This window comes from Cricetulus griseus (genome assembly GCF_003668045.3).
Source record: "Cricetulus griseus strain 17A/GY chromosome 1 unlocalized genomic scaffold, alternate assembly CriGri-PICRH-1.0 chr1_1, whole genome shotgun sequence".
Classification (NCBI taxonomy): Eukaryota; Metazoa; Chordata; class Mammalia; order Rodentia; family Cricetidae; genus Cricetulus; species Cricetulus griseus.
Genome location: NW_023276807.1, coordinates 149,876,903 through 149,889,927, shown reverse-complemented (window position 1 = coordinate 149,889,927; position 13,025 = coordinate 149,876,903). Strand labels below are relative to the sequence as shown.

At 34.6% G+C, this 13,025-nt stretch overlaps 1 protein-coding gene across 5 annotated transcripts in view; it reads left to right on the top strand.

Annotated features, from left to right (window-relative positions):
* The window catches only part of Epha5 (EPH receptor A5), a 323,256-nt gene that overhangs the window by 506 nt on the left and 309,725 nt on the right, over positions 1–13,025 (top strand). The window lies entirely within an intron of this gene.

The window sequence follows — 13,025 nt, the reverse complement described above, 5'->3', positions numbered from 1 at the left end:
CTGCGAACCTGGAGAAGTGACACATCCGGCTTAAGGAGAAAGAAGATAGCAAGGCTCTTAGGATCCTTGGGGGTTTCAGGAATCTTTATTTAATGCTGGTGTTTGGAGATGGTGTCACGGTGGCTGATGCTTATGTTTTGTGGAAAGTGGCTGCCCAGAAGCTGTTATTTAGGGCACCAATAGCTGCTATTCCCTGCTGGGTAAGAAGAGCTTTAATTTTTGAAGGAGGGGATCCTGAAGGGCAGTAGCTGACCGATGCCCTTCTATTTGAGGGTTCCTAGCACCCCAAAGCACAGGTAGAGGAAGGAGGGAAGGGAGGATGGCAATGTGGATGCTAGGAAGTTGGTCGTGGAACCCACCAACGCTTATCTTGTGAGATAAGACCTGTCTTATCCAGAGGCACCAGGTCCTGCAGCATCCAGCCACCATGTCCCCAATTCTTTGCTCCAGACGGTTTGCTTTCCTCTGGGAGAGTAAATCTGGAGGTAGGAACACCACCGGTGTTGTTCTTTCCCTTGAGCTGGTCTCAGCCTCGGAGTAACCAGTCTTGCTCCATTCTATGGCCTTGCCTGGGGTCTTCTCAGCCACTCTTTCACACTTCACAGCTTGCTCTGGGCTCAGCTTAAGGTCTCAAGGCTTAGCATAGAGGGTGGGTGGAACATGGGGAAAGACACTGGGCATCTTGGACCAGGTTCTTGTCACCAGGAGTGGTCCTCTTCACCATGGAAACATCAAAATCCTGTCCTCTTGTCTAGAAGCCTGGGGCTTTCAGCTTGGGCAGTGGATAAGAGTCCTGGGGTGTAATACCTCAAATAAACCCTTGCACTTCAGGGCAGGAGATGCTGAACCTGAAAAGATGAAGTAGCAGCAGCAGTAGAGTGGTGTATGACCTCGTGACTAGCATGGATTCAGTCTGCTCTAGAAGACGCTGAGCTGGTAACCCCCAGAGCTGCCAGTTCCCAAGGAACCCTGCTAAAGCTGGGCAGATGGAGACTCACACCCCACCCCACTGACTCTCTCACTATGTTTATTATTAAACATCTGTTCAGAGTAATATGTCTATCTGTCGATATCTATCGGTAAAAAGCCACACTTTAAGCCAAACAAGTTGCTTTGTTTTCTCTCTAAAGTTTTTTTTAAGTGATGCATTTTTGTTTGTTTGTTTTAGACTCAAATCTTTTATTAGCGTATTATGCTAAAACCATTAGATTAGAAGTTCAAAGGCTATAAGAAGGCTAATGCAGGGGAGGTGTCTAAGGGTAAGGGAGGAGTGAGAAGGGAGGAGAAGGAAGAGGAAGGAGGGGCTTTTAACTGTTTTACTCCAGCCAAAGGGCCATCCTGACTTAACTGCACAATGATTCAAGGGTAGTATCAATCATTCTTTCCACTACATATAATTCCAACCACCTATCTACAGTCCACTTGCTATGTGTGTGATGGGGAAGGGAAGTGGACTCGATGAAGTCTAAGAGAACTGAAGAATTAAATTATCAAAGAGTGTGATGCCCAGTGTGAACAGGGGCCAAGACTAATGAAATGAATACAAGGGGAAGGAAGTGGGGCAAGTCTCCAAAGGTGCCATAAGCAAAACTTGCAGCTTGTAGAACGGAGCTTGGCAAGCACAAGCTTTAACACCCACAGGTTGCAGAGTCTTTGCCAGCTAGTAAAGCCCACAGTAATGTAAAGCTGACTTGCCTACATATATTTGAGGGTTGGGGGGTGTAACAAAACCAAGATGTACTCTATCTCTGGTGCTCTGAAGACCTCAGAATCCTGGATGCCTGCTATTCGGGGAACATTTTGTCATGTATAAGTAAAAATTTAGTTATAGTACTTTTTGAGGTTGTCTGTCCAATTCATTCCTTCACTACCCAACAGGACACCATCTTTAATACTACCCCCATATCCTCCTGTTTTGTGAAATCTGGATTCTTTCCTGCTTTATATTTATTACACCACTGTTCCTAAACATGGAGCAGTGCCATATATTAAAAGATTCATAGCATCATTCTTCATTTTTTATTTAATGGAGAAAATGAAATACATCTTCAAGTTGTTTCTGTTTTTAATAGAAGAACTTTGGAAATTCAAGTGCAGAAATACTTGATTGACATGCTAAATTTATTAATAAATTGATTCATAAAATTTACTGACTGCAACTAACAGAAATGCTTAGTGATTCTTCAGTCATTTATGTGTGTATATATGTTGTACACATATAGAATATACAAAATATGATTATGAGATAAAATGTCAGACTAGAAATAAATGTGAATTATCATTTATACTTGCTATTCCAATTATTTTTTATTTTCATCTTTTATACACAACTGCATTCTAAGCAAATTGTACAATCAATATTCACTTACTTGTAATGTGTGGGCATAAACCACACGTGGAAGAAACAATCAGCATCGAGATAGACAAACCTTTACTAAAAAAATAATAGTTTCAAGTATTTTAGCAGAAGACTTTATTTTCAGGCTGATTAAGGAGGATAGCATTAGTAAGTGCACCAACAAGTGAATAATTCTAAGAAATTTAATAAGTAAAAGGCCTGTGCCAGCAATTCTGAAATTTTGGAGATGGCCCTGAACTTATTCAGTAACTGCCACTTTTTGCTGTCTGGAGATATATTTGTAAACAAGCATTATTTGACAAGTGCTTTTCTCAGCAGGGATTCTTGGCCAATTACTGCTGAACAGCTCTGCATTGAAAATGATTCACCCGCAGTGAATCAAGCTTAATTCATTGAAGCTACAGCCAGTAATGCCTCAGTAAAGTGCTGACAGTTGTCAGCAGTTTGGATTTGAAAAGTCCAGTTTCTTGTCTCTGAAGGTTTTGTATGTTTGAGAAAGTAGGATAGAAGGTTCTTGGAAAAGAAACATAGAAGTGGGGGGGATGGCTAAAATGACTTGAAAGACAATCATAAAATAGTAAATATTTTCACTGGAAAGAGACTGAAAGTAAAGTTTGTTTAAGCGTTTTTTTTTTTTTTTCTTAATAGGACCAGGCCCATAAAACATATGTAAGGACACAATAGACTTGTAAAACTAAATGGCTTCATTTTGTAGCCCTGTCTTCCTGCTGTAATTCATTTCCTTTTAGATTAACCGGCAGGACCCCACAGAAAAGGACAGTAAAATTGTTCCCTCACCAGGACGCTACTGAACAAGAAAAGAGAGCCATTACATCCCTTAGAATCAGATATTGTTGGAACCAGAAGGGACCATGGAGAGTTTTAGTTTTTTGCTTAATAAACCATGAAGATTGGGGGTGGGAATCTTGACATTTTAAGCTGATTCTTGGTATCAGGGTGACAAGTAAGATGATTTCATTCCCTATGTAAAACAGGGGGAAAAAAGGATAACAATTCCCAGGTTTGCAATATAATGACTTTTTAAAAATTTCAACTTACATACAACATTTTTAGCATGGATAACAGAAAAGGCTTACTGTTCTGTTTATTTGTCTGGTTGGTTGGTTGACTTTTCTGATTGGGAATAAACAAAACCATTGCAAAGGCGATGCATGAACTCTTATAACTAAACAAAAGTGCTCACATTTTGATACTTTGAAATGCAATATTTACCATATGTGTGTGCTCACAATACTTTATGAATTGTGAACATTCAGAGTATATGGCAACCATACAGAAAATCTCAACCCCAAATGACTTAGCTATTTATAGACAAACATTTCAAAAGCATTTGTTTCAGTACTGCCAATGATAGGAAAATGGCGGGGTCTTGTTATTTCTAGCTATTAAGTTGGCTGTTTGACTTCATCATTTGATTATCTTTTGTTTGGTGTGCTCCTTAAGACATTTGATGAGATAGGTAACTAATTTCTCTTTCATTTGAGAAAACCATTGTACATTTTCCTGTAAATATAGAGCATGAAGGTACATTATTGTGTTTACTGACTGTAGCAAGTTTTATTTTATGGGTCGACAATAGTTCTTAAAAAGCATTACTAACTTCTTTTAAAAGCCATCCTTTTAATTTAAATTAGCAGATATACTTTATTAGTAAACAGGATGAGTTTTAGTTTGATGTGTTTAGCTGTCTGAATATTATGATGATACTTTGAATATTATAATGATACTATGAAATGTTATACTACTTTTATAAGAATTTTCATAAAGTATCAGAATTATTTGAAGTATGGGTGTAAAATTTACTTATTAATCACTAAAATGCATTATTTCGACTTTGATCATAAGAGTAGCCATGAACAAAAGTAATCATGGGAGCTGAACATAGAAATTGAGGGCTGAGAAACCAAGAGATTTTTGCTGTTCTGTGTGTGCAGTGGGTAACTTTCAGTAGGGACAGAAAGGCCCATACTAACATGCTAGACTAGATAATAAATAATAAGTTGTTTAAGAAAATTAATATCCTTGCACACAAGTAATTCAAAAATTGGTTCATAATAAAATATTATGTATTCTATTTGTGCTTCAAAATTAAGTGTAACATATGTGTGCATCCATAGTTTATATAAAGGTAGGCTTCATAAAGGTCTGAAGATTTTGTAAATACAGATTGAAATGGTTCATAATTTCTAGATACAGCTTAATAATATTTATGCATAAAATAATAAGAAAATGTAATTATTCAGTGAGACACAATACACCTGGAAAAGCAAATAAAAGATTTCCTGATGCAGTTAATAAAAATTTTAGAGCATCTTATAGCTTCACTACTGAAAGAAACAATTTGTAAATATTATTACAAATATATAAACCATATGATTTTAGTGGTTTTAGAAATCAAAAATTCACCATGATAATCTTGTCTGAATCATTAAAAATGTTTTATACACAATATAAAAGATCAATTTTTAGTTTTTTCGACTACCAAATATTTCAAAGCATATTACATAAGAAAATGTTCCTTGTTCTATATGTTGGTATTTTTAATATTTATTTCATAAGACTATTAAAACAAGAAAATCAGTTGATTTTAAAGTTTTGGACAGGACAAAATTGATGGCATTATAAGACTTCTAAGAGTGTATTCTCTCACCTCACATTTGATAATTCACTCATGAATACTTAAGATAATAATAGTAGGATCACTGATGCCATAGATGGTGCCATGAAATAAATACACTAAATCAGATTATAAATGGCATAGGTATTCTTCAAAATTAAAAAAATATAATTCTTTCTATACATCTGTCATGTTTTGAATCTCAAGCAATTGTTTTTTTGAATTTTTTAATGGCAAAAATTTCTTCTACAGAAGGGATTTATTCAAACCCATTGTTCTTACTACATCAAGCACAGACATGGGCACAATTAAAATTAACATTAAATAACAGAACATGTAAAACTGAGTATTTTAAATATAATCTTTATTAATTTTGTGGCAAACAGTTTAAAATTTCTATTTACCTTATTTCACTGTGATCTAAAATAGCATTACACAATATTAACTACTACTGCAATGTGGGAAAGCAAATGAAAAAGTAAAAATTAAAAGAGATTTAATATATGTAGCAATTTGATCTGTATTATTTGAATGTCTATTAGTTGTTATAGGATTTATTTTATTTTTCATGATGATCAAAATTTTCATCTACATCCCTAATGAGAATCCCAGAGTCTATAGTCATAAAAATTTAATGTATTAGGATCTATAAGTCTGTAAAAATTTTTATGATTTTGGATAGTGAAATTTATTAATTCATATTAGTTTTGACTTTTGTAATGGTTTTTATCTCTAGTGATTTTCAGAAACCATAAAGAATCATGCTTAACACATTGCCTGAAAACCTTCTAAAAACCTGTGTGTGTGGATTTTTCCTTTAGAGTACCAATTAGTTGTGTTCCATTTAAATAAAACCTAGCAGGATCTGTGCATAATTAAACTTCACTGTAGCTCTTCTTTTCCTATAGGGTGCACAGCCTTTAGTCTCTTATCACCTTATGAGCTACTTTATTAATATGATTTGAATTATTTCTTATACAATGGGAGAACATACAACCCTTTGTTGAACGGGGTCGTATCTAGGTCATGCCTTCTTACTTCTGTAGCTCTCAGTGACTATTCATGGTTTTAATCTTTATGCATTCATTTCAGATTGAATAATAACTTTGCTAGGATGTGAGTGAATGTTCCAAGGATTCATGGAAAGGTTGTAGCAAGACTGAAAGGAAGTATGGGGACAATTTAAATATGGTATAATAAAAAGTCAATATTAAAAGCATTAGGTTCTTTTTAAATCTTTTAAAAGAATATTCCATTCATACTTACATATTTTAGTATTATATTTGATTCTCTCAACTGTGTGCTGAAAAAAGGAACCCTTTATTCCCCATTACTTCACATACTTAAGAGATTTATAGTTCTTATATTTCTGTATGAGATCAGTTGTTTAGTTGTCTTGCCAAACACTTGTGGCATAAGACACACCACAGATTAAGTAAATGGGATATAAGTGTTTGTGATCACTCTAATTATATTTCACTGTCTGGAATATTGCCCAGGCCATCTTCTCCATCGGTTAAGTTTGTCTTCAGCTTAAAAAGAAAAATGGGCCATAGCTCTCTGTAAATGATTCTGGAGAAAAAAAAAAAAATCCTCAAAGAGCCAAAACCTGAAGGTTGAAATATTTTGCATATGCTTTGTGAGAAAATGTTCCTACTTGGAAACATGTTTCAGGCTAAGTATTGGATGATTTGGAGAAAATACAGTCTGTTCTTCTACTCAAAGATGGGTGCTGTCTTTTTTTCCTCATAGTATTTTCATACTCTTGTTTTCATCTGTTCAATTATAGTTGCCTTATCCCTTTTCTCATCAAGGAAGGCAGCACCAATTAAGAGGGCCAGAACCCATGCCTCTTGTGCTCAGTTTCCCCCAAAGATGTCACAGTTTCAAAGCAGATATTAAGAAGACATTTCTCTTAATTAAAATGTTGAATAATCTTCCACCTAAACAATAGATTGCACCAAACTCAATCATCTGCTGCTTACTTAATTCATACCAGAAATAGAACTGTTTAAGGCAACTCTGTCAGCTTTGCCTTAAAAGATAACTCACTCTGCCTTGGCAGGACAACATCAGAAAGTGCTGATGTCTTTCTGTGGAATGAAAACTCAGCAGGTAAATCCAGCTGGCACTGGTTCAGCCCCTGCAGTCCCCAGCAGGAGCTTGCTATATGAGCCTAGTTTAGCTTTCCTCCAGAGTCTTTCCCTTCTGTAATGGCTACAGAGGTGGAAAGGCTTCCCAGTGATACATATGATAACAATGGACCCTTTTTCATAGAAGGGCTTCAGTGAAGATAGTAAAGAAATGGCCTTGCTCCTGCAAAGAGCTGCAACCACCCTTCTGCAGGTGGGAATAATGAAGAACTCTTCCTTTTAAAGACTTCAATGATTTCTACTTTCAAACCACCACATGTTTGAGAGGAGACAGGGAAGACAGAGCAAAAACAAAACCGAGCAGCTCCTTTAGGATTGTACATGTGGGTTCTTGATATCTGTGAAACCAAGGAAGCAGAGATATAGGTGTTAGGAAATAACAGGAAGATGAGCAAATAAATTGTGGATTTTGAAAACAATTTGCTTGGTGCTAATCTCCTTTACTTACTATGTTCTTTAATAATTCATTTTGTTTTGTTGTATTTCAGTTAATTTGTCTATAATAGGTTAGTTATTTCACACATTTCAGATAAGTATAGAAGGGGAAAATTGAATGAAGCAACTTTTTAATTGGTAGAGCTCCACATAAAAGAAAGTGGTGAGATGGTACAGGGAGCTCAAGAGTGGACCTGAGGAAGTGGTCTCAGTAGGCCATGTATTTGTTTGCTACATTAAGTCAACATAAAAGTTAATGTTGTTTAAGGGAACTTTCATAAAAATAAATAGCATAATGATTATCTTTCTTTCAGATTTATCAAAAATGTGTGGATCTTGACAATACTTTGATAATGCCTCATTTGCACAGATGTAGTCATTGTCACTGAGCCCTGTGCCTTAATTGTAATCATTTTCCCAACTATAGTACCTCTTCCAGAATAGATAAGAATGAGAAGTTTTGGCGACCATGATAATACAGCTCAGACATGTGATATGAGATTTAACAAATTAACCCCTTTAGGATATACACAGTAAAAATTGAAGTGTTAGGGGCTATTCACAGATTTGCTATGACATGAAATAAAATGTACCTATGTTACTGAGTAAAGCTGCTATAGTTAAGTTGCTAAACAACAAGTGTTAGTTCTTTTTCACACAACATGAGAGATCAGGTTTGTGAGATACATTATCAGTTGCAGGTCATCATCTCTCTTGAATTGGAAGCTAAAATGGATCTTGGACTATGAAAGCAATCTAAACAATGTTGACAAAATATTCCACACAGCTGTCAAAATAAAAATGAAACACATGCATATTAATTCTCTTCTAGCTTTCTTTATCTAATAACAAGTTTGGGGTTTAGTCTAGGAAATAAAGAAACATGTAAGTACAGGTATCATGGACTATAAGTTTTGTATTTTGTTTTACATTTTATCAATCACAGGTTATATCAAAAGATATTTTGAATATTTTGTCATCAAGCTTCAAGCTGAAAATCAGAAAAGCAAAGCAGCCAAGTCACTAGCTCTTACCTCTACCTCAGACTGAAAGGGCTGATATCTCTATAAGTTCTCCAACAAGCCTCAGACTGCTGCCTCTTCCTCAGTATGGATGGAGAATAAATTTCAGAATGCAGCATGAGATACTGAGCCCCTGTCTTTTATATACCTCTCTAGGGCTGGGATTAAAGGCGCAAGCTCTAATTCTTTTTTATACTGATTCACTCTAATGTAACCCTGGCTGGCCTTGAACTCACAGAGATCCATCTGCCTTTACCTCCTGAGTTCTGGAATTAAAGGTGTGTGCCACCACTGCTCAGCTTCTATAGCTAACTAGTGTGGTTAGCTTTGCATTTTGACACTCAGTGGCTTTACTAGATCATAAATAATATATCACCACAATAGATAATAAGATTATATAAAGGTGAAATTCTGGCCTCCCAATTTCAAAAATTGTTAGCAAAGGAAATGTATAAAATTTCTTGTTACATATCTGACACCCTGACTTCAGTTTTTGATACAGTTTTCAATTTTCATTTCTCAGAACACTTATCTCTTCAATAACATGCATATTAAAAATATTTCTGGGAAATATGAGTAGGTTTTTATATTTCCAGAAAGTTTCTAATACAATTAGTAGAAGACTGCTCTGTTGCATGCAAGAGACCATAACAAAACAGGAGAATGTTTGGAACATACCATTTAGATTTACTTGTAAATCAAAAACTGCATACTTATCAATGCCTATGCTCTATTCAAGAATTATAGCTATCTTTCACTGTTGATTTACCATGTGTCACTTTGATTTTCATATGTTTGTATTCCTCTAAATTATCCAATAAAACCCTCATTATCACCATTTTATTTTAGAGAGAAATGAGTTAGTATACATAGTTAAAGAATTCAGCTCAGTTTATTCATGTGAAAATGAATACTACTCAGGTAGTTTAGCATTATTCTTATGAACTGTTTGTGCAATGGAAGATTTTGCCACCCCAAAACCATACTCATTATTACTGTTGTCATCTGGTACATAAACATGCACAGACAAAGATAAGTACAGTCAAAGTGCCTCGGATGACATGTGGAATTCTAGAGACTTTCTTTCCCATCCTCACTAATTAGTGATAATCATGTTTTCCTTAAATACTTGATCAGTGTTTGATAAGTTTAGACTTACACACTGATTTCTTCATTGTCCACTGTCCAGTAGTATGCAGTCAGCTTTCTTCCTATATCTTTCTTGCTATCTGAACACATGTTCTTTGCCTTATCAATTTCTATCTGAAATTTTAGAATATAAAAAATTCAGCTTCCATGCTACGACCAGACTAGATTCCAAATATCTATTCTAGTGTCAATAATTTCATTAGGAGTCTCTTCTCCAAACTGAGCTCCACTAGAAATGCAAAGGATCTCTGAAAGTTTTGTTCAACTTATCACAAACTCTACTTCTCAGGCAGCATGCCTTATAATAAGAAGTGTCACCTACAGACTCAGTGGAAAATTTAGGCATGTTTTGTCTCTACCACAAACCAATGATATTTTATAATAATTTTGAAAATATTATGAAATTATTTTTCCTATAAATTGAATATTAATAAACTACACTTATGTATGTAGGGTAGATTAGAGGAATTCATTACTATTATAAAAGGGTCTGGAATAAGAGAATATTTAATTTAAAATGTTAGAATATATCAAAAGCTTACAATTTCTTGTTTCTCAAATTAGCAAAACATTTATAGATGTTCGATGCAGAAGTACAGACACAGACTATATATCCCAGTTCAATCTTTTGGGGCTGTGAACCTTGGGCAATTTAGACAACTTCTCTGCATCCACTTTCTTGCCTGTTAAATGGTAATGTTATTAAAATACACTTTAGGCTTGTATATAAAATTTTATGGCTTACAATATGACAGCATTGAGTACTACATCTTCAAAAATTTTAGGCTGGCATTCTGACATTTAGCAGGACATTTGTTAGTGAGTGCTGTCTTATTTGTTAAAAATAGAGATACTTGTAATTTAGTATTTATCCCTAGCATAGGTGTGGACTTTGGGAACCCATTCCACATGGAGAGATGCTCCCTGAGCCAAAACACACAGGAGTGGACCTAGGCCCTATCCTAAAGGATATGATAGACTCTGATGACCCCCTATGGAAGGCCTTACCCTCTCTGGGGAGCAGAAAGGATATGTGATAGGTAGGGTTTTAGTTGGGGGTGGTAGGGGAGGAGGGGAGGCAGAGGGAACTGGGATTGACATGTAAAACGATCTTGTTTGTAATTCAAGTAAAAAAAAAAAAAACTGACAAAATAGAGATGCTAGAAGAAAAGGACATGGACTGCAGTTCAGTAGCTTAAAAACCCCTTATTTACTTCCTGGGTTAAACCTTTCAATGGTCCTCCAGCAGCCTTAGATTAAAGATCAAACATTAATTATGAGTGCACAGTAGTCACTGATTTGCTTCAGGATCACACCTCCTGTCTGTACATCATCACTAACCTATGGAAGGAGTGTGAGGCACCTATCCTCAGTGCCCTGGATTCTTTGAACAAATTCAGCCAACCCCTTCCCCCATGGATTGCTAGATTTTTTTTTGCTAGGTCTATACAGACCAATTTCCCCAAGCTTGGGTTCCACTTTCATTCTTCATGTGGCTTGTAACATGAAATTGTATTTTTACTAGTTTATGCCTTTCTGATCTTTATTCAGAATAGAAATACCAAAATAATAATAATAATAATAATAATAATAATAATAATAATAATAATAATAAACAGGGAAATGGTTCTCTGGAGTTGGATTTCAGTAAAAACAGAAACCATTTAATTTTCTAACCCAAACAATTTAATGCTGACAAAACTGACAGAGAATGTCTTGGGTCTTGCATTTATTTGATGCATCACTGTGGGGAAAGTATTATCTGTCTGGAAGCTCATTGAGAGCCAGTTCTAAAACTTAATTCTTCATCTGGAACATTGAGGAAGTACTCCATAAATCAATGATGGTTAATGAATACTGTGAATTAAATTCTTTAAGTGACAAAAAGCTACTATTTTTTAACAGCAATTTCTTTCACCATGGTATTCTATCCTTGATGAAGCCAATGTAACTCTTTTCCTAATTCCATAATTAATTGAAGTTAGAATTGGTTTCATAAAGCCCGTAGTAAATTGAAATGTTACCAACTGAAAGACTGTGTGAATCATCAACCACAGTAAGCTAATACAAACATCAGGATCATTTACTTTAAATTTACCAAACGTAACAAAGATTATGTATCTACTGGGAATCATACATCAGAAATACTTTATGTTTATTGTGTGATTACTACTTTGTGATTGAATCAACTTCTGTTTTATTTTGTCACATTCTTATGGTTACTTTTAAGTATTTATTCACATTGACCCACAGTTAAATGTTCTTTTTCTACTCGAAATATGGCTTAATCTTACATCTAGAAAAAAAAAACAATTTAAAACATTTGTTTGTAATTTGGGGGGATGGAAGGAATTACTCTTTCATTGATTGTATTTCTTAAATTACATTCACTGCTATATATTTCATGAAACTTTGTTGATTCATAGTGTCATGAGAATTCTTAATATTAAAGAGAAAATGCCAGGAAGAAGTGTGTCAACTATTATGTGTATAGAGTAGCATTGCATGGGAAATGATTGTTTTTTCAAAGTTATTTTTGTTCATTTATGATATTTTTAATTGACAATTCCTCCAGAAAAAAAAAACATTTTAATTTTCTGTAAAATATTAGCAAATGTATAAAATATTGGATATGTTACTTTTTACTAAGTCATAAAATTATTTGAATTGAATCATGTTCTAGGTATGGTGAAAGTACTGGTATGCAGACTTATTGCATAAATTTTAATTCTTGAACTATCCTAATGATACTGATATTTTTAATATGGAGAGAAGTTGATTTTTGTATCATTTAATAATTTGTAGTAGGTCACAGATCACTTAACTTGACAAAGTGTCAGTGCGTAAGTTGCTGGAGATCTTGATTGTATCAATTTAGTAGATATTGTATTTCTCCAAATGTTACTATTCATATGATTTATAGTTTACTTATGCAAATTATTTGCAAGGAATAAATCATACCTTAGAAAAAGCATGTTCTCAGAAAACATAAATAACCCGAGAATTTAATGAATACATGTGTAAAGCAACATGGAAAGTTCATATTTGGAAATTTTTATGTTTAACTCTTGCTATTGATTCTAATATGGAAAGTCTATATTGATTTTGAATCATAGAACAAATACTGGATATGATCTACTTACAAGAAAAAGAATTTTGTTTTGATTCATCATTTGGGACGTTTTTGTTTATAATTGATTGACCCTATAAGCTTGGTGCCATGAGGAAGTGGCACATCGCCATTGATGACCAAGAGTGGAACAAGCCAA